This window comes from Pistacia vera, unplaced genomic scaffold (genome assembly GCF_008641045.1).
Source record: "Pistacia vera cultivar Batoury unplaced genomic scaffold, PisVer_v2 Contig252, whole genome shotgun sequence".
Lineage (NCBI taxonomy): Eukaryota > Viridiplantae > Streptophyta > Magnoliopsida > Sapindales > Anacardiaceae > Pistacia > Pistacia vera.
In genome coordinates, this window is record NW_022196060.1 from 36,800 (window position 1) to 59,358 (window position 22,559).

The 22,559-nt window shown below is 34.8% G+C and overlaps 1 non-coding gene across 1 annotated transcript; it reads right to left on the minus strand.

Moving 5' to 3' along the window:
* Nucleotides 1–8,533: 8,533 nt before the first annotated feature.
* Nucleotides 8,534–8,640, minus strand: LOC116132444. The gene has a single exon (XR_004128412.1). It is a non-coding gene; the product is annotated as a small nucleolar RNA R71 (small nucleolar RNA).
* Nucleotides 8,641–22,559: the final 13,919 nt, after the last annotated feature.

The following is a 22,559-nucleotide window of genomic DNA, read 5'->3' on the forward strand; positions in this document are numbered from 1 at the left end:
ATATCAAGACTGATAAGAAATAAACTTATAATTCCACAGTACAAAACCAACTATTAATTCAAATAACACCTATTAATTGGAAAATGGAATCAGCCAAAATTAATTCATTTAACATATATACTCGCACATCAACGGGACATAAACAATTAATCATTCATCTAACAAATTAAAATACATGAATGTTTTTACAGAAAACATATTCAACACAAATGAATTGTTTCTACTAATATAGATATGACGCATACTTACAGTTCGACAGACAATATGATTATCCTCGATTTGATCTTAGTAAAGTACATGAACATTTCCTTGAAAACAAACATAACAAAATTTAATCGATCTTCATGTTAAGATTGTTAAGGAACAATTATTCATTCGTATAACAATTGTTACCTGAAACAAAATCAATAAAAGTTAATTAATCTTCATATTAAAATTGTTAAGGAACACGCTTACCGTTCGGCAGGACTAACACAATTAATCATTCAAATAGATTGACCGAACAAAAACAATCATTCAATCAAATAATAACCGTTAAAATAGTTAGGAGATATACTTACAGTTTCGTATTAAATAAGTTAGAAGATATACTTACAGTTCAGAAGAATGAATCAAAATAACAACTCATTTGAAGATGTCAATCAGACATCCTACCTTTATGAATGAATCAAAATAACATCCTACCTTTATTCCATGCCAATTCATGAATCTGTGACCTGTATACAACAACAAAAACATAAATAAATAAAAAATCATCGATTAACAAAATCATGAAGAACAGGCGTATTATTGACACAAACTAATAAGACCTATAAACAATTAACAAAAGATCAGACGTATTGTTGACACCAACTAACATATTGCGATAATACTAAGGGTGGGATAAATAATCTGAAAACCGGACCGAACCGGTAACTGATCCAAAACCAAACCGAAAATTAGGTTTGTTTACAAACCGGTTCGGTTTCGGTTTGAAAATTTCAAAAAACCCAAAAACCGGTTCAGTTTTCGATTTGAAAAATATTCCAAACCGGTTTTACCTAACTATATAAACAAAAAAATTATTTCACTCTTCTCTATTTCTCTTCAGACTCTTCTCCGCCTCTAAATCTCCACACTTCCAGTCTTCCACAATGCACACTCCATCCATCCACACCATGAGCTGACTCCAGTACTCCACTATTCAATCTTCATTAGTCACTCCATTGTCCAGTCACCACTCCATCTTCATTCTTCATTTCTTCGCAATTCGCACGTTCGCTAGCACCCAGCTGGTCCCAGCAGACTCCATTCTCTAGTCAGGCAGTCATGCCATTGTCCCACCGTGAGCAGACTCCACTCTCTAAGCTCCGATCTTCATAATCCACACTTCATAGTCTCCGATCGTCGCACGTTCGCCAGCACCCAGAAGACTCCAGTCTCCAGTCATGCCACTATCCCACCGTGAGCAGACTCTACTCTCCAAGCTCCGATCTTCACAGTCTCTGCCATTCGTTCACGCTGTACTTTTTTGGCAAGATTGGAGTTTTGTTTACTGAGATTTTGAAAGGAGATCGTTTGTGTGTTATTTGGAGGTTGTTTGGGATCGGTTAATAAGTGTTTTGAGTTTGTTTCCTGGGATTGATGGAATTCGTGGAAGGATGATCGAAGCTTTGTGAATTTTTGCACTCCACCTGTTTGTAAAAATTCCCAAGCAACTCCCCTATGAATGGTGGATTTCTCTTTTTTTCCTTTCCTCCCCATTTTTCTTTTCTCTCTTTTTTCTTTGATGATTGATTGATAGTATGTATTTTGTATTATGTGATTAAATTGTTTAATAGATTATTGATTTGGATTGGAAGTGTTCGTAATTAGTGGTGGTTTGTGGCGGTGGTGATGGCTGCATGGGGTGGTTCTGGTGGTTGGTCATTTTCAGTTTGAATATTTAATTTGGAAGGACCATTCTACCTTTTACTATTATATTAATCAATTGTCTATTAATTTAAGAGTGGAAATTAGAATTTATTAAACAAGGTGGGAACTTGCCATTTCAGAGTTGAAGCAGTGGAAGAGAAAGTTTTCAATGATCAAGGCAGTGCTCAATGATGCCGAGGAAAAGCAACTGAAGAACGAGGATATGAAAATGTGGTTAAATTTATATTTGTATTTGAGTTTATTAATAAGTATTAAAAATTGAGTAATGTGTAATTGAAAATGTGGTTAAATTTATGTTATGTATTTGAGTTTATTAATGAGTATTGACTATTGAGTAATGTGTATTTGAGTTTATTAATAAGTAATTTAATGTATTTTTCATACAAAGAATACAACAATAATACCAAAATAAAAGGGAAAAATAGTATGAAATTATATATAAAATAATAAATATTTGAATTTAAGGACTTAAATGAAACATTGAAGACTTTTAGGGATTAATTTGAAAACCGGTTAACCGGTAACCGAACCGAATATTCCGTTTGGTTTACATGCAACTGGTTTATAACTGAAACCGGTCTGGTTTTCGGTTTGCATTTTCTCTAAACCGAATAATCGGTTCAGTTTTCGGTTTTGCTTATCCGGTTCGATTAACCGGATTATCCCACCCTTAGATAATACACAACTATAGACCTTTCGAATGCCAACGCAATTAAATATGAATTGACTACGAAGAAAAGTTTGCAATGTCAATACAATGCACCTATATAATTATTAATAGCAATCCTAGACTGGTGTCATTAGACCAAAATTATTAATAGCAATCCAATGCACCTGTATACTTGTTATTAATGCACATCCAACACGTCAAAATGGTTACAGCTTTGGAATGTCAATGCAATGCACCTATATTATTATTATTATTAATTATTAATACAAATCCAATAATTTTTATTAATTATTAATTATAGATGGAGTAATAAATACAAACTCAACATATCAAGATGAAACAATTTGATTGGGCTAATTAAACCACAAATCCTAGCTGTCAATCCAATGTGTCAAGATGAAACAATTCTACATCCCCAAAATGAGTTCTAAAATATGTCACGTGTCAAACAACCAAAGGGGATATATATATATATATATATATATATAGCTAAATAATAATTATTATTATTAGGTTCATTACTAACAATAATAATTATTATTATTATAAACGATAATATTATGATGTTGTTATTGTTATTGTTAGTCATTATTATTCCCTTAGCCTTTCCGAGCATCTTAGCTCAATTATGATCAAGAATTCAAGCCCTTACGTCTTTACATCTTACTTTACGAGCTAATTTATGATACTACAGTGGTATGCTAACGTTACAAATTAATGCATTAATGTTACGTAATTATTGTAGATAATAACCATCAATCACGTTTAATGTAAAGATAGATAAGAGGGAAAAATATTATGAGATATCATAATATTATTGGATGATAAAATGGATGATGTGATATCCGGTGCCATTCTAGATTTTTCCCTTCATATCGATCCCTCGTTGTAGAAGAAATCACATTTATAGTAAAAGATATTATACAAGTGTTGTTATTTAAGCCTCACTAAATTTATTTATATACCCCAATAACAATTGTAGTTGCTTATTTTTCGTTCTCAGTAAAATCGTCCTTTCATTCGGACTTTGAACCCAATGGCCTTCATCTCAACTCACTTGAATACCTCAAACCTGGACTCTGCAAAACAAGAGTAAACGACTTTTTCCCACCCAAGGTTGGCCTTAATGACACTTTCCCACCCAATCATCATGTTCCGTTAGTAAATTCTGTTAAACACCCCTAACTGTTTGACTGGAAAATGTGTTTTATTAGTATATGTCATGTCAACACCATCAATTACCAATTTATATACCCCATTTTAATTGTGTAATTACCAACATACCCCCAACTATGTGTAAAGATTAAATTACCAATTTGGTCCCTAATGCTAAAAATCAATCGGCAACTTTTGAGATTTTAAAATTTTGAAGCAGTTGAAATTACTATTTTGTCCCTAAGTTTGATGCAAAATAAATTGACATTTATATAATGAATTTTGTCAATTTAAACCCAACAAGAGTGTAGATTTGAAAATCACAATGCGATATGTTGAATTGAAAATGAAAAAAAAAAAAAAAATGGGATGGCAATACAAAGATCTTCAATCTGGAAAAAAATACAAGCAGGTTTTAAACGAGGGGAACACAAAATTTGAGTTAAAATTACTTCATTATCATTGTCACAATTATCAATAAAAAATATCAAAGTTAATTAAATGTCATTGTCACAATTCTCATTCAAAAATATCAAATCCAATTTAGTCTCCATCTCCCAACATACCACTATCATAAATCTATGATCAGTAATATATACTAATAAAAATGGGGTATATATAGAGCAAAAATATGACCAATATTTGATCTGTCCTAGGTGACAAAAATGGTAAATAAACATCAGGCTTTAATTATGGTCCTTGACTGCAAACCTTTGATGATCTCCAAGTGTTATGACCTGAAACAAATTAAAACAATAACTTTCTCTTAGAATTTCCACAAACTTATAATACAGACACTATATAATATTTGTACTTGTACCAGACNGCTGCCGTTAGAGAAGTCAAAGAATGAGGGATCGTGGAGCTGCTGTGAGAGTGAGAGAGTGAGGGAGTGGAGCTGCTGTGAGAGGACTGGAGCAGTGGAGGTTGTGGAGCTGCTGTGGAGGAGAATGGCTGCGTTTTTTTTCTTTTCTCTAATAAGTTTTGCTATTTTACTTTAGATTAGGGTTTGAGTTGAGTGAGATGTGAGACAGTGTCACAGTGAGAGGACGAGACAAGTCATTCTGATTCAGCAGTTTTTTTTTTTTTAAATTTTGAATTTGCGGGTCAGCGGGTACCCGCGGGTAGTACCCGGTCCACCCGTAAAAGTCACGGGCGGGCCGGGTACGGGTTAATTTTTTACGGGTCGAGATATGTATTACCCGTACCAGCCCGTTGGGTACGGGTACCCGTTGACCCGCGGGTACACCCGCCCGTTTGCCAGGTCTATCCCTAATGCTAAAAATCAATCGGCAACTTTTGAGATTTTAAAATTTTGAAGCAGTTGAAATTACTATTTTGTCCCTAAGTTTGATGCAAAATAAATTGAAATTTATATAATGAATTTTGTCAATTTAAACCCAACAAGAGTGTACATTCGAAAATCACAATGCGATCTGTTGAATTGAAAAAAACAAAAAAAAAAAGGGATGGCAATGCAAAGATCTTCAATCTGGATAAAAATACAAGCAGGTTTTAAACAAGGAGAACACAAAATTTGAGTTAAAATCACTTCATTGTCATTGTCATTGTCACAATTATCAATAAAAAATATCAAAGTTAATTAAATGTTATTGTCACAATTCTCATTCAAAAATATCAAATCCAATTTAGTCTCCATCTCCCAACATACCACTGTCATAAATCTATGATCAATAATATATACTAATAAAAATGGGGTATATATAGAGCAAAAATATGACCAATATTTGATCTGTCCTAGGTGACAAAAATGGTAAATAAACATCAGGCTTTAATTCTAGTCCTTCACTGCAAACCTTTGATGATCTCCAAGGGTTATGACCTGAAACAAATTAAAACAATAACTTTCTCTCAGAATTTCCACAAACTTATAATACAGACACTATATAATATTTGTACTTGTACCAGACTTTTTTTTTTTTTTTTTTAAATGTAGATATAAGAAGAGCATTACATTGATAGGACAAACCCAACAAAGGAGGAGAGTTTAAAATAGGACAACCCCAGAAGGGCATTAAAACATTTGTATTTGAGAACAAATGTGCTTAATAGGATTTATGTCATTGTCACTGTACAAATTTGGACAAGCAATTCCATTCCAAAAAATAATTAACCAGCTTTACACATTCATCAGCACAAAAGTCATAAGACGTATCAACCACCTTAAACTTTCCAACAAAAGACAAGTCAAACCGATCATATTCCATAGTTAGTTGAACATATCCTAAAAGCGACAGAGGTCGTGTAATGGAGTTCAAAAGGAAGCATCATGAAACAATATCAAAAGATTCCTCATAGGCCACATATTTACAAAACTAACAAGATGTCTAAACTCCAACTTTTATCATGCAACCATCCAGAAATTCAATTACAAACCATTACATTTCCACTTTCAGCAATCTACTGCAACTAGTAGCAAACAACGATTACCTAGAATTCATCCTCCATGGAAGCAATTGGCATAATTCATTCACACTAAATCAAACTGATAAGTGCTTGAAAATACACTTATACTTAGTGGTTTATAGGTATCATTTGTGGGAAATTATGATTAATTCGCATGAATTAACTTAATTTTTTCATAAACACACTTTTCGGGATCACTGGTATTTTTGTTGTGTTTTCAGGGAATAAGGCTCAAAAATAATATTCAGATGAGAGATGATGTTGGCGAGAGAATTTTTGATGACTGGAAACAAACGGATCGAGAATCGGAGTTGAATTGAAGAAGTTATGGAAGTTGAAGTAAAGAGAAGATCCTAGATTACGTTCCAGCTTGAGCATGCCTCGGTATTTTGAGAATATATTGAGGTGTAGAACTAGGATTAAGATGATTCATGGACTGTTGGAAAGCTGATTCAAAGGGCTACATTTCATATGTTTACCACTTTTCCAAATTTCATCGTTATCGAGTTCAAAAATCACCATCTCTGAAAAACAGTGGAATGACATGGCACACTTTTTCCAGTAGCTACTGTGCCGCAGCACAGTGCCGCGACACAGTCACGACAGCTAGGAACTTTTCTTCCATTTTTTACTAGGAAAATAGGGTTTAAGAGTCCTAAACTAACTAGAATTAAGGAAAACAAAACCCTAACCCTTGTGGGATATAAATAGAAGTCTTTTAGCATTATTTTGGGAGAATTCTTTTAGAGATAAAAAAAACAGAGAGAACAAAGATATTCAAGAACTGAAGAAAAAGGGAGATGAAAGAAGGCTTGGAGAAGAAGAATTGGAGGAGATCATCATCAACTTCATTAATCCAACCAAGTTTCACTAAGTTTTTATTCTTCTTTGTTATTATTATTTGTTATGAACAATACAATGATGTTCTCATATTTATTCATGAAGAACTAATTCTTTTGTGATTAAGGGTGATTTCAAAACCCTAGACATGTCTTGTGATTAATAAAATCTGCATCTTTTTATCTTTTGATCCCTCTTGGTTATGTGATTATTTCTCTGAAAATAGGGTTTAACTAGATTTTTCTAATTGTTTAAGTGGCCAATTAAATCGTTAGGATTAATCTATTAATGCCAATTTAGGTTGTTTAGTACGAAATTGCTTTATTAACCTAAATACCTAGTGGTAAAGTGTATGCATGCATACATGGGGGGTAATCACTCAAGATAACTAAACCGACCATATGAGTTTAGCCTTGATTCAGTAGGTCTCTCGCAACTTAATGCTTTTATTACTTTGAATCTAGAGATCGTATCCTAGGTTATCTAATAAATAGGGAATTAGGTTATGACCGTGTCTAATCCAACGACTCAGTAAGCAGAGATAGAACTTATCAACATTTGGTATTTTCTAAGCTGATGTGATTAAGAGGGTAGAAAGTTAAAGAGTGCTTTTATTTTATGTAATTCATGTCTAGTGGTGGTGAATAAACCTTCAATCTAGTTTCTCTTATTTATCTCTTTCGTGATTGTCTGCTTGTTTTATTTTGTTTAATTTTAGTTTGATAGTTGTTGTTGAGCTTTTATAATTCGTGACAAACCTTGTTTAAAGTAGATAATTAATTGAGTTCACAAATCCTCTGCGGGAAAGACCCTTACTTGCTCTTTGCTAGTACACGACTTTGCATTAGAATTTAGAGAGGTAAAATTAGCTGTTGCATTTGCACACATCAATTTTTGGTGCCGTGTCGCCAGGATTTTCATTAACTTAATTATTTGTTTACTTTTTGTTTATTTTTAAATTTTTATTTGTTCTTTGTTTTTTAGTTGTAGGTGTTTTTGTTGAATGAACTCGCGATACAATTTGAGATCGAATCCGCATTCTGATCTAACTCCACCTATTACTCATTCGAAACAACCTTTGCATAGATCAACTCTCGATCAAGCAATCCATACCGATCTTCCACTCACAAGTGATTCTTCTAATTTTTCTAATCAAGAGGAGATGGCTAATCTAACTCTCAAAGAGATGGCTGCACCAACCATTGACCAACAACCTTTATGCATTCAATACAATGATACGGTAGGGGGAGCTTTTGAGCTTAAATCTAGGATGATTCATCTTCTACCAATTTTCAGAGGTTTAGCGAGAGAGGATCCAAACAAGCACCTTAAGGAGTTCCATGTGGTGTGCTCGAGTATGAAACCAAATGGAACAACAGAGGAACAAGTGAAGTTTAGGGCGTTTCCATTTTCTTTAGCAGATAGCGCTAAGGAATGGCTTTATTACCTACCATCTGGGACCATAACTACTTGGAATGAGATGAAGAGGTTGTTCCTGGAGAAGTATTTTCCAGCATCTCGAGCCACACTCATTAGGAAAGAAATTTGTGGGATTCGGCAATACAATGGGGAAAACTTATATGAATATTGGGAAAGGTTTAAGAAATTTGTGCTAGCTGTCCGCATCATCAAATAAGTGAGCAATTACTTCTCCAATATTTTTATGAGGGATTGATGCCAATGGAAAGGAGCATGATAGATGTAGCAAGTACTTCATCACATTTACTGATGATTATTTGTAGATATGGTTATGTCTACCTTATGAGACATAAATCTAAAGCCTTTGATAAGTTCAAAGAATTCAGGAATGAAGTACATAATATGTTGGGCAGAAGTATTAAGGCTCTTCGGTCAGATCGAGGAGGTGAATACTTGAACTTAGGGTTTTCTAAATACCTAAAAGAGTATGGGATAGTATCACAACTTACCCCTCCATATACATCCAGCACAATGGAGTGTCTGAAATGAGGAATAGGACCTTGCTTGATATGGTTTGGTTCATGATGAGTTTTAGTGATCTACCCGCATCATTTTGGGGCTATGCCCTAGAGATTGAGACTCGTGTATTGAACCGTGTGCCATCAAAGTCTGTCGATAAAACTCAATTTGAACTATGGAGTGGGCGAAAGCCCAACTTGTCTTATCTAAGGATTTGGGGTTGTGAAGCTTATGTCAAGAAATTGACTTCGAACAAGCTGAGTCCAAAATCTTGTAAGTGTATATTTGTAAGGTATCCGAAGGAGACCAAAGGATACTATTTCTACCACCCAGAAGAGCGCAAAATTTTTGTCACTCATACTGGTGTCTTCCTAGAAAATGAATTTTTCCTAAGAAGTACTAGTGGAAGAAAAGAAGAAGTCGATGAAGTTCTAGAACCACAAGATACATTAGGCCAAGGACGGGAAGATGTGCCACAAGAAGTGGTTAAACATCGTGAGAAGGTTACTTCATAATCCGTGGATCAAAGTGAACCACCTCAAGTAGCACAGGAGTTGCGTAGGTCTGGGAGAGTACATCATGAGCCCGAGAGATATGGTTTTCTCATGACTCAACATGGTGACGTATTGGTCTACCAAGACAATGAGCCAAGAACTCGGATCCAAATTCCGTTAAATGGCTTGAAGCCATGAAATCTGAGATGGACTTCATGTACCAGAACCAAGTATGGTCTCTGGTGGATCCACCTGAAGGGGTAAAACCGTTAGGGTGTAAATGGGTCTTCAAAAAGAAGACTGACATGGATGGCAAGGTGTATACTTAGAAGGCACGACTGGTTGCCAAAGTTTTCAAACAAATTCATGGTATTGACTATGAAGAAACTGATGCGTTGTTACTACAACATACATAAATAGCAAGTGCACTAGTCGCACAAAGTAATAAAGTGATGAGTGAGTATCGTTCCCACGAGGATTGGTTGCTAAGCACTAAGTTTTCTACTGTTTTCAAGTTGGAGCAATCGAGTTGTTTGGATTAATGGGAGAAAATTAAACTTAAAACTAAAACAAAATTTCTAAATATTCAAAGTTAAATTATGAAAGCAAGATTAAAAACAAGGTAATATCAGTTTAAAACAACGGGTAGGGTTTTGATTTCATTCGGACTCTATAGATTATACCTACAGATTATGCTATTTCATATTCACATGCATTGATTGTAAATCGAATTCTCTAAATTGTAAACATACCTTCTCAGGCTATATTTTCCTACTTTTCCCTATTAAACTTACACACCCAACAAATTGAAGATTAATAGTTCTAAGCTCATTAAGCACCTAGAATCCTAGATTAATTTCATTGATTCTTAAATCTATCTCTAGCATTTAATACTACAATGGTGATTACCCAAGAAGCTTAACATGACTCATTTCTCAATCTCATCATGTTAATCAATTAAAAACAGCAACAACCCACAATCATTGCAATAGCATATGAAATAATAAAAATCAATTGCTAATCCATGAGAATTGAACTACATCAAAACCCTAACAAAATGGTTAGTTCATAGCTAAATCAATACAATAAGTAAGAATAATGATAAACACAAAGTTCAACTGATAAATGAGAGAAAAGACAAGAGATCTCCCCTAGTTGCAGAATCCACCAGAGTTAATCCCAATTCTTCTCACTTTTTCAACACAAATTCGTCAAATCTAAAACTAAGAAGATGAAAAAGCTGTTCTAGACTAAGGAAAACACGACTCCCTCTCAAAATGGTAAAGTTTCGCTTTTATACCTCGCCCAAAAACCTAAAACTTTGCCTAAAATTGAAACTATGCGTTTTAAAGAAACTGAAAACTGCAGACTTCGCCGCGGTGAAGAAGAAATCTCGCTGCAACGACGAAGTGAAATGGATTCTTGTGTGTGACTCATTTCGCCGGCGAACCTCCATGAAGAATTCTGAAATTACAGAAATGCCCTCTGCTTTCTTCTTTGCTTGAATCTTCGATCTTCGGTGCTCTCCCATGGAAACAAGCTTCATAGTGCTTCACTTTGCTTCAGAACTCTCCCAAATTCTGAGATCCGCTTACTTCTGAGTCCAGAAACTCCAATTTGCTCATTATTTGCTCAAAATGTCCATTTTAGCCTGAAACATAAAATGTAAAGAAATAAGTAGCAATTCAGGCATAAATGAACTAAAAAGTATCTAAAATCCAGCCTAAAAGCCTAATAAAAATAGTATAATTCTTGAATTATTAGAAACCTTCTCACCAGTTGCCATGATCAAGTCCATCCGGATTATGCTTGCGATTGCTGCATATCATGACTATGAAATTTGGCAAATGGATGTCAAAACAGCTTTCCTGAATGAAAACCTTGAAGAGGATGTGTATATGACACAATCCGATGGCTTCGTTCGGATGGACAAGCTGATAAAGTATGCAAGTTGCAAAGGTCCATTTATGGACTCAAGCAAACTTCAAGGAGCTGGAACATTCGTTTTGATGAAGCCATAAAGGAATTCGGTTTTATTAAGAATGAAGATGAGCCCTGTGTTTACAAAAAGGTAAGTGGGAGCGCAGTGGCATTCTTGGTGTTGTATGTCGACGACATACTTCTGATCAAGAATGATATACCGAACTTGCAGTCAAGAAAGACTTGGTTATCCAAGTGCTTCTCCATGAAGGATTTAGGAGAAACAACCTACATCCTCGGAATAAAGATCTATCGTGATAGATTACGTAGGTTGCTTAGCCTAAGTCAGAGTACATACGTTGATAAAGTACTAAAGAGATTCAGTATGGAAGAATTCAAGAAGCGATTTCTTCCGATGTCACATGGTGTCTATCTCTCTAAGGATATATGTCCTAAAAAACACGATGAAAGAGATAGAATGAAGAGGATCCCATATGCGTCAGCAATTGGATCCATATGTATGTCATGTTGTGTACTTGGATTGATGTCTCATGTGCATTGAGCACTTGTAGTAGATATATATCAATCAGATCCAGGTGAGCGTCACTAGATAGCTGTCAAGAACATTTTTATGTACCTGAAGAGGACTAAGGACATGTTCTTGCTTTATGGAGGGGAAGATGAGTTCACTGTAAGAGGATACAATGATGCTAGTTTCCAAATGGATAAAGATGATTTTCGCTTGCAATCCGGGTTTATATTTTGTCTCAATAGAGTTGTAGTGAGCTAGAAGAGCTCAAAGCAAAGTACTGCAGTGGATTCTACAACTGATGCTAAGTATATCACATTATCTAATGCAGCCGTGTAGGCGGTTTGGATCAAGAAGTTCATTACTAAACTTGATATGGTTCCAAGCATTGCTAATCAAGTAAAGTTCTACTGTGACAACAATGGAGCCATCATTGTGGCTAAGGAACTATGGTCTCACCAGTTATCCAAACACTTACTTAGTTGATTCAATCTGATCTAAGAAATCGATTAGAAAAGGGGATGTGCAGATTTGCAAAATACCTACTTACCCACAGTTAAAGTTTCTGTTGCAGCAAAAGCTTGATAGGCACTTAGGGTCATTCGGTGTTGAGTACATGAATGATTGGCTATGGTGCAAGTGGGAGATTGTTAGAGTTGTTGCCCTAGAGCCAATTAATTATTGTAAAATTGACTCTTTGTAATAATGTTTGTTAATCAATAGAAGACAACTTTCTTCTATATCATGTAAATCATAATTACGTGCATTGATATATGTCCTTAGGATGGTAGAACCGTGACGAGGGTATCAAATATTTCAAATCTTAATAGTGAGAACCCTATGATCACATATAGTGGTCATTCTAGAAATATCCGTAGCTCCAGTATTATTCAGACCAAGGACACAGATAATATGGTAAGGCTATCATAGTGTTAAACGACCCTGTTGAAAGACAGTGACTGATCTCACTTGTCAAGGTTGTTTGCTAACAACCTGGACGCATGGGTGCTTGCTGCAGGCAAGTTCACTAGACAGACTCACCAGAGGATTCCATATAGATGGTAACCCTAGTGTCTATGGAATAAATCCTCTAACGAATGGTGGTGTATGTGATCCTTAGACTTGAGATCACTAGAGTGCCTTGTGCATCGATTGGTATAGTTTGACACCAGCCTAATGTAATTCTATTCAAATCTATCAATACGGTAGTGATTGGCTGTATTGAGAAGTGTATTAAGACTATAATGGATCAACAAAGGATTCATCACTCCCGAGTATGGGAGAATGACACTAAAGTTATGGCCACAATGGGATTGAGTTGTTGCTCAATCCAATTTATTATTTCGGTCATTGGTCCAGTAACTGAATACAAAGATATCGAAGATAACTGAGGTTGAAACTATTTCTGTACCTTAGCCTCGATGAGATAATAGATGATGAAAGGATCGGTTTGTACGGTAACCATATCGTTGATAGGCAAGCTGTTTCGCTGAATCCAAATCTAGCGGGTGGCCATGATACCTTGCTAGAGGCCAATCTTGGTCTATGTTTAGTGAGACGATTAATTGGTGTCAATGGCAAGACTACTCACTATCGATATGATGAGGAGCCTTCGGGTCACACACATAGAAGACAGATTAATAATGAATTGGTGAGAAATGGTATTTTCATCATTTGTGATGAAAGGGTATTTTTGTCGTTTATGATAGAAATGATATTTTCGTCTTTTGAGATGAAAGGGCATTTTGGTAATCTCATAGTGCAATTAAATTTGCTGAAGTCTTTGCCTATATTTAATTTCATATTGAAGTTAAAATTAGGGAGATTATGTATTTAAATATATTTAAATATTTAAATATTATGTATATATTATTTAATATTAATATTTGATGATATTAATATTAGTGAAGATAATATATATATGAAATATGAAATTCATATTTGAATTTAAATATATATTCAATATTAATATTTGATGATATTAATAAAGATAATATATGAATATGAAAATCATATTTGAATTTGAATAAGATGCCATGTGGATTATTACCTTGTTTGGTAATAAGGATTTACTATTCTAGTCATGGAATAAATTTATTCCTAACTAGATTAGGGTTTTAATTTTTGCTGCATATAAAAGGTAACTTAAAATTAAAATAAAATGGGAGAACACATTAATTAAATCCAAGCCACTCACCTCACTCTCTCTCACGTTTTTCACTTGGTGGAGATGAGAATTTTTCTTGAAGAAAAATTATGCATCCTTTTGCTTGTGTGTCTTGCCAGCACTTGAGACCGTAAGTCGATCGCCATCCTGTCTTCGTGTAGATACCAAGAGTTCACTCTTATCTTGGAGTGGGAGGGATTCGTATCGATTGAAGGAGCCTCCAAATGCTGGTATGAAATCTGAAAATTTTATATTCAATATCATTTCATATGTAAATAACGTAAATCAGGTATAAGGTTTTTGAATTCAATTTTGTTGTTGGGGATTTTATTTTTGTTTTCCGCTGTGTAAACCCCATCAGCGACTAACAATCTGCACACACAAGGAAACAAGCATGAAGTGAACAGGAAAACACCAGGGTGGTGTTTGTCGTAGGCACTTTGATACTCAAGTCAGCAAGACTGAATAAGACTAATTTAGTGAGGGTAAGGGAAAGAGAGGGTTACCAGAAGTTTAGTCAGAGACTAGAACTATGGCGGTAATGTATAGCTCTCAAGGGTGAGAACTAGGGAGCTTGAAAGTGTAAAAGTGGAATGCCTTATGAGAGGACATGCCTCTATTTGTATATTAGTCGTAGGATCTCCGAATCCTAATAGAACTATGAGTCCATAGTAGTAGACATTTAGTGAATAGGAAAGTCTTTGATTTCATTCCTTTGAAGGAGTTGGAATCCCATTCAATGTAAGATCCAGGATCTTAGAGGAACTGGGATATTCATGGATGTTTTAGAAAAATCAGGATTGTACCAAAAGAGGAAGTAGATGGCTTTAGAGTAAGAGTAAACTCTGGATTTTGAGAATGATTTGGATCGATGGGCCTAGACTCGAATAAGCTGGTGATGAGGCCTAACCAAATTAGGGCCTTGGTGATTGGATTTGTTCTCTGGACAACCCGATCGATGTAATGGGCTGGCCTATTAAGTGAATCTTACCGTGGGCCCAACTTGGGTTGTGGTTTTGGTCCACATAGAAGATGCTTCGTATTTGGGCTTGCTAAGGTCCATGAAATTTTTTGGCCCTAACAAGCATAAAAATAAACACTTAGAACATGAAATTAGAACTAAAAGCAACTCAAATCATATAAATTAAACTATTGTATCAAAGGTTACATCAAAACCATAACTCAATAGTTTAGATCATGGTCAAAATTGAAATAAAACAAGAGGAACAAAAGGAATCAAAGTTCATCATGGAAAACTAAACATGTTTGGAGAATCTTCTCTAAGATTTGGCTTGAATAATCACTTCTCTTCTTCTCCAAGTGTCTTCTTCCTCCTTGAACGAACCAAAGACCTCCAGCCTCATTTTCCCTTCATTTTTGCTTCAATTCATATCCCTCTCATTGAAGGACGAAGCCTTAGCAAGCCAAAATGTATCGTTTTATTTTTTTTCGCATCTGACGCAATTTCACCGCAACGAAACTTTTTCTTTGCCACAGCAAAGCTTAAATGGTCAAAATGGAGCATGATACCGTTTGAATCTGGAAATGTGGTAAACATAAGAATCTTAGTCCTTTAAAAATCACCCCAATCCGAGGTCTACATCTCAAGTTATAGCTACACTACTAAAGTACGTTCCAAAAAAAAAAAAATGTGTCATTTAGTTCGCAAACATGCCGTTCACAACTTCAAGCCAAGTTTTCACCCTCTTCCAATCAAAATTAGGAAAATCCCAGATCATGCAAGTTGTATATCTGCCTTCTAGATTTCTAAAGATCCTTGATTCAAAATTTTCTGACTTAACAAGCTCAAATTACGCCATTTACACTCAAAACCATCATTTATGCTCAAAATCATCGTTTAGGCTTGTAAAACACACTTAATAGAATCAAGTATCAATTATGGAAAAAAATGTATAAAAAATATCCTAAATCCTAAACCATACAAGTGGCAGTCAAGATTAGCACAAGTCAAATACAAAAGAAATTACATTAAACAATACATAGGAAATATAAAAAGGCTATTCTATTAGGTCTTCAATTCTAGGCAACTTGGAATTTAGCAAAACATGTGACTTTCCCAAAAGAGAAAGGGACAAGGAGCCGCCCAACATTGTCATAACTTGCTTTTGCCAAAAATAGAAAACCTTGAGCCACCCTTGTCATGCTTTGTCTCCTTGGATTTGTGAACCCATGTGCAAGGGTTGACCTTCCCATGAAGCTTCCCTCTGAATTAATTCTTTTGAATCTTTTTTTATCATGTTATATCCCAAAGTTGGATTTGGACCCATTAATTCTAGAGATGGCAATGGGCTCGAGATTTTTGGGTACCTGGCCCGGTCCCGCCAGAAAAGGGTGGGCTTTACCCATGGGTGACGGGCTTGGGCTTGGGCCTGGGCTTAATTTTAAGGTCGGACCACGGGTACGGGCCGGGCATGGGTATATCTTCAGTCCCGACCCAGCCCGCAAGTTTTAGTATCAATTTTACTAATATACCCTTATACTATATATTTAATTACAGTATTATCCTAAATATATATAACTATTTTTCCCAAACCCTAACCTCAATTCTCAATTTTCTCATCCCATTCCCTAAACTCTCTCCACCTGCTGCCCTTCCTAACAGCTAACATATCTCTCTCTCCGTTTACCGTTCTGCAACTGCATCTCTGTCGTCGCTGCCTACTTAGATAGGTAAGACTCTTGACTCTTTCTTTTTTTTTTTTAATCATTGTTCCTCTGAACTTTTGGATGAGCATTAAAATAAAAAATAATATATTAATTTGGGACCCAGGAGCATCAGAGGTGGCTTCTGTAGAGTTTGACTGCTTTTATTTACATATAAATTGGTGGAAGAGAAAGTACTTTTTTCAAGGTAGTATCCCAGTACGGCTGCATTTTGTAATGAATCTGTTGTGTATTTTGCTATTTTAAGCTCAAAGAATGGACGGTTTTGATTACATCATGTTTACTATTGTGTGCATCTGATGTGAATAATAAAGAAGAAGCAAATTTTGTGTAACTCTGAGTAACTGAGAAGTCGTTCCATTTTGCTGTTCTGAGGTTTACAAGGAATTAAAATACGCTTCAAATATTTATCATTGCTGATATTTTTTTTGATATCTTGTACACTTTGTACTTTGCATTAAATGAGCTTAAAGTTACTCAATTTCTTTATATTTCTCAAGTTTTAGCTCTTTTGTTAACTTGAAGTTATATTTCCCCAAATTTTCACTTGGAGTTGCTTGCTGAATGTTAGACTCTTTAGTTGGTGGTCAATAATATGAACAAACATCTAATTAACAGACTCACCAATTTCTATCTTTGATTGATGTTTTTCACAAAATCATCCTTTCTTTCTTTAGTTTTTCCCATGGTTTCAGCGTGTAAGACCTCCTTTAACTTTTGTTGATTCTTTTGCTGAGTTACTTTGATTCTCAGATTAATAATTTCAGTCTTTTAATTTTATCTTGTCATGAATTTCGTCGCTTTCAATTATTAACGAAATAAATCAGATTCTGTTTTGTTTGTTTGAATTTGAATTCTCTGCTTGGTTTTCTTGTTATTCTTTTTCAGGCAGTTCAATCTTTGACGAAGAATTTGTTGCTTCTTGGTGCAATTTCGTATGTGCTGTTGGCTAAACATATTATCTGACTTATATAAATTCCAATGTTATTTGATTATTAAAATTGTCCATACTTTAAATAATTGACAATTGGGACATTGTAGGCCATGCAATTCGTTAAAGTCTAAAGCTAACCACTTTACTGATAAATATTATTTTTTAACAAATTAATATGACATATCATCTCTTTTAATTTTATTTTGTAATGTTATTTGATATTCATACTTTTTGTTCATTTCTTTTAGGTTTCAACATGTCAATTCAAACTTCTTTACTTGGTAAACAAAAAAGCTTAGAGGAGGAGATGAATCTACCTTCTGACTCATCGAAAAAATTGTCAACTCCGGATCTGATTGGAAGTAATCAAAGTCAATCCCCAATTGTTGATACTGAGGAAGAAACACATGAAGAAAATGCCCCCCTTAATGATGTTGACAATTGCAACAATACTGTAAGGACAAAATCAGTTGTATGGCATCATTTCAAGAAAGTTAAAGTTGATGGCAAGGATAAAGCAGAGTGTAACCATTGTCGTAAACAACTTGCTGGTGGTTCCAAAAATGGGACAAGGCACTTGCATGCACATATTAAAATTTGTCCAAGGCAAAAGTATGGAGATGTATCACAGAAGATTCTGTAGATGACCCCGGGAGAGGATTCAAGTTCAAAGTCACAAATGACCTTAACTTCGCATCGCCGACGACTATAACTCATTCCACTAGTGAAGGAACCCAGGATTTTGATCATTAAATTAAATTTTGACGACTTTGTAACTAGGCTTGAGATGACAAAGTCTCCCAATCAAGTCTTTGGCATGAAGCCAGAGAGATCATTTGTAGGTCCGATGTGTAAATACGAGTTGTCATTGAATTGTAGCACGTTTACGGTTGATCTCTGTCCCACAACGAAAACAGGCATTAGAAGTCCAGAAATTTACTGTAATGCAAGATGTTTATAAGGCGTTTCATTATTGACTTAACCATAAACTACTTCATCTCTCTGTTTATTCGAAAGAATATATTAATTATGAATTCGAATATCCCTATCTAGGGTGTGCAGGTTCGAGTACTCGCCAAAATTCCAAGACAGAACCAGATCTGAAATGGCCAGTTCCTGGGATTTGGAACCAATCCTAAATATTTGGAACCCAACCTAAAAACAGGTCCGGTTTCGATTCTGAGTACCCATAAAAATAACAAATAAACCCCTATTACTTACAAAATGACAAATAACCCTTTGAAAATTACAATACCCAACCCATTTGTTTACAAAAATTACAAATGTACCCTATAGTCTGTTTAAAAAATAGAAATGTTGTGTGTCACCTCAGGCCAAATCGGCCTATTTGCAACGGCGTCGACCACCCTTGACACACCCCACATACTCCCTTTAACCCCCCCTTTCACCCCGTACCCTTCGCCCTGCCATTTGCCGGCCACCCCCACTATTTGGCTTGTGCGTTCAAGCCTTTTTGGGTCACTTCGTCATTGCAATCACCCTGTAATGCCCACATAGAGGTACGTAATTTAATTTATGCTCTATACCTTTAGTTGATTTTTGCTAAAGTTATTTTGAGAAAATGTGAAGAAAAGGCCTTAAACTGCATTAAGGGTAAAATGGTCTTTTCACTCAAAATTAGTTGAAAAAGTGGGGAGTGAAAAGAGATAGATTCATGGAGAATGCATAAAAAGATAGAGCATTATGTAATTGACTAAGGGACATAGTGAAATTTAAAGAAAGTGCAAGGGCAAAATGGGAAACTACCTATATATATTATATAATATATATATATATATATATATATATATATATATATTATTTTTTTTTTTTTTTTTTTTTTTTTATGTTAGATCAATTGAAGAGTGAAACCTAGCCACTCTTACCCATTTTCACGCCACTTTCACCTCCATATCTCTCAAATTCTTCATTCTTCTTCAAGGAAATTCATAGGCTTTGGGTATTTGAGTGGATTTTCAATCCCAAGCAACTTTAGGTAAGATCCTTGCACTAAGAAGTGATTTTTCATTTTTAAAGTGTTGAATTTTGATGGTTTGTGCTCATAGGATTTAAAGAAGAGAGTTTGATCAAAGAAGAGTCTTAAAGGGTTGGTTGCTCATATCAAAGGTAAGTAAATCACACCCAGTTATGATTCGAGAAATCAAGTGTGTAGGATTTTACATATATTATTGCTTATGATTTTGAGATTGTTGATGAAATTGATGAGTTTGATGATTATTGATTAATAGAATTTACCATGAGAAGTGGTTTTGGTTTGTATGATGATTAATGAAGTTTGGTTGAAGTTAAAAGAGTTGAATAGAACTTTGGGAGTGTATTGTTTGGACAGGTTTGGTAATTGTTTAAGGGAGTTTTACTCCAAATATTGGTGGCTTGAGAAAGAGGTAGAATTGTAGTCAAATTAGATATTGATTATGCATGCAATATGTTTGATCAAATGTCCAAAAGAATGTATGCATGAGTTTAATTCATTTATGAATTGATTGTTTTGTAGATGGTAGAGAAGAAACTTATTTTTATGCTACATGGCATCCTTGCATTTAAACATTTGCATTTAAAAGAATTATAAGCATGAAACCATCTACATGCATACATCTTCATAAAGGATGAAAAAGCAGTAAAATATGTTAAAAAAAATAGAAAAAATGAGAATATCAAAGATATTCAAATCTGAAATTTTAGTTAAAAAAGTGTAAAAAGATAAAAGAAGAGAAGGTTGTTGCAATGGGGGCCCATGAGTGCATTATATCTCTATCGCACGCCTTTAGTGGGCGGCCTCAGAATTCAGAAGAATAATTGTACAGTCTATTAGAAGTGCATGTGGGTACGACTGTTACCCAGAGTTAGAGAATTCACTCACACGGCCAGGCTCCAAATCCATGCCTCACGTCGATCCGATCAAAGAAAGAAAGATAGAAAGAAAGAAAGAAAGAAAGAAGAAAGAAAGAAAGAAGAATAGAAAGAAAGAGAAAAAAGAAGAAGAAAGACTAGAAAGAAAGAAATAATAGGATAAGAAACAGAAACGAATGAGAAAAATAAAAGAAATGCATAATTTATGCATTTGTGCATTTGCATCATAAAATTCATTTGTGCATTTGCAAATGAAAATGCATAATACCATGCTCATTATCGTGAATAGTGAAAAAATTAGAAAATTGAAGAAAAAACAATGAGCAAAACAGAGAAGAACAGAGAAATAGAGAAGAATGAGAATACTCAGGAAATGAGTTGTAAGAAAGAAAATTCAGGTTTTAAGCAACGGAGAGAGAAGGGTAGCATAGCGGTTTACTTACTGGGCAATTATCTCACTCCGTTTTTCAATGTTTTTGTAGGTAATAGGTGAGTTGCAGTCACTCGGAACGTCACACGTGGAAAGGTTGGGCTACCACTGTAGTTGCTATTTTGAGAATATTTGGTAATAAAGAAAAATTAAACATAGGCCCATACTTTATTACTCGTTTATAGTGTATTTTTTATTATATTTTTAGTGAGTTTTATTGATTTTTACAAGTATACTAGCTAGAAAGAAAGCATTAACACCCCCCATCACCAACAATCATTCACTGGTATCCCTTTCCTAAAACCTCAACAAACCCAACCTCGGTAGCCCACCGCGCGCCACCCTCCTCCACCTATGGTTTCACTTGAATGATGAATTGGTTTTATTCGATTGAAGTTGTTTTTGTTGGAATTGGTTGTGGATTGGGTTTTGGACTGTTGTGTTTTTGATTTTTTCGGTCACCAAGTGCTTCCCACTCCCCCACCTTCTTCCTCTTCTAGCCTACACACCACTTGCTGCCCACAACCTAGTTTTTTAGTCCTAGCTACCATGCACCAAATTTAGAATCAGAACCGACAACTAGGGTCTCTACGAGTTCTAATTCTATCCTAAAATCTTCCCACCCTATCCATTTGCTATAATCAAATATTGGATATATAAATCATGTATTAATGATATATATTTGACATACAATTTTGAAATACCCTAATTAGCTTAAAATGTACAATATTACTCTAAGTTTATAACTTAAAGAGCAAACGACATATCCTACCCGGGTTTAGGGAAATCCCAAGTTGGTACCTCTAGTTAATTTATTCCGTTTTGCCACTCTTAAAATAAACTATTAATAACTGGTGGATTTGACACAATGATAGCGAGTGTTAATGACTGAAATACCCTTGAACCTTTGAATTTGGCAAATAAAAAACTAAATAGACTTGTAAAAACCAAAAGGCCCCATACTTAGTTTTTTCCAATGATGACTTGCATTTTTTTAAATATAATAATTACCCTAATGCCCCTAAACCATTTAAAGTTCAGCAATATTGTTTGAATGTTGAGGGTTTAACTACATAATGGCAAAGTAAATTTTCTTAAAATTGGCATACTCCTGAGTTTAAGTTGAACACAAACACATCCTACACAAAACCAACATCAGATGATCATACTAACACCATACTACTGAGTTAAAAACTTTTGCATTAACCATATAATGAAAATACATAATTTGGCATTGAAATGTGATGATCAACAGCCCAAAATAGGAAATTAATGCTACATATTATGTCAAAACCACCGCAGTAGTCCTAAATCAGTGACACATTTACAATAGAAAACCTAATTAGTTGTTATCGGTACAGTTTATCACACCATTTGCACACTTTTAATAACAAACAAAGTACTATATATTGCTTCCCCAAATTTCACCAAAATACATAGTAGTAACTTTCACACAAAATACAACAGCATGGTTCAACTCCACACACAAAAAACCAACATATTCTTATTAGTTTTATCACACCAAAAAACCTGCTTAACTCCACACTCCTTAGTACTTGAAAAAAAATCATAAAATCAATTTAAA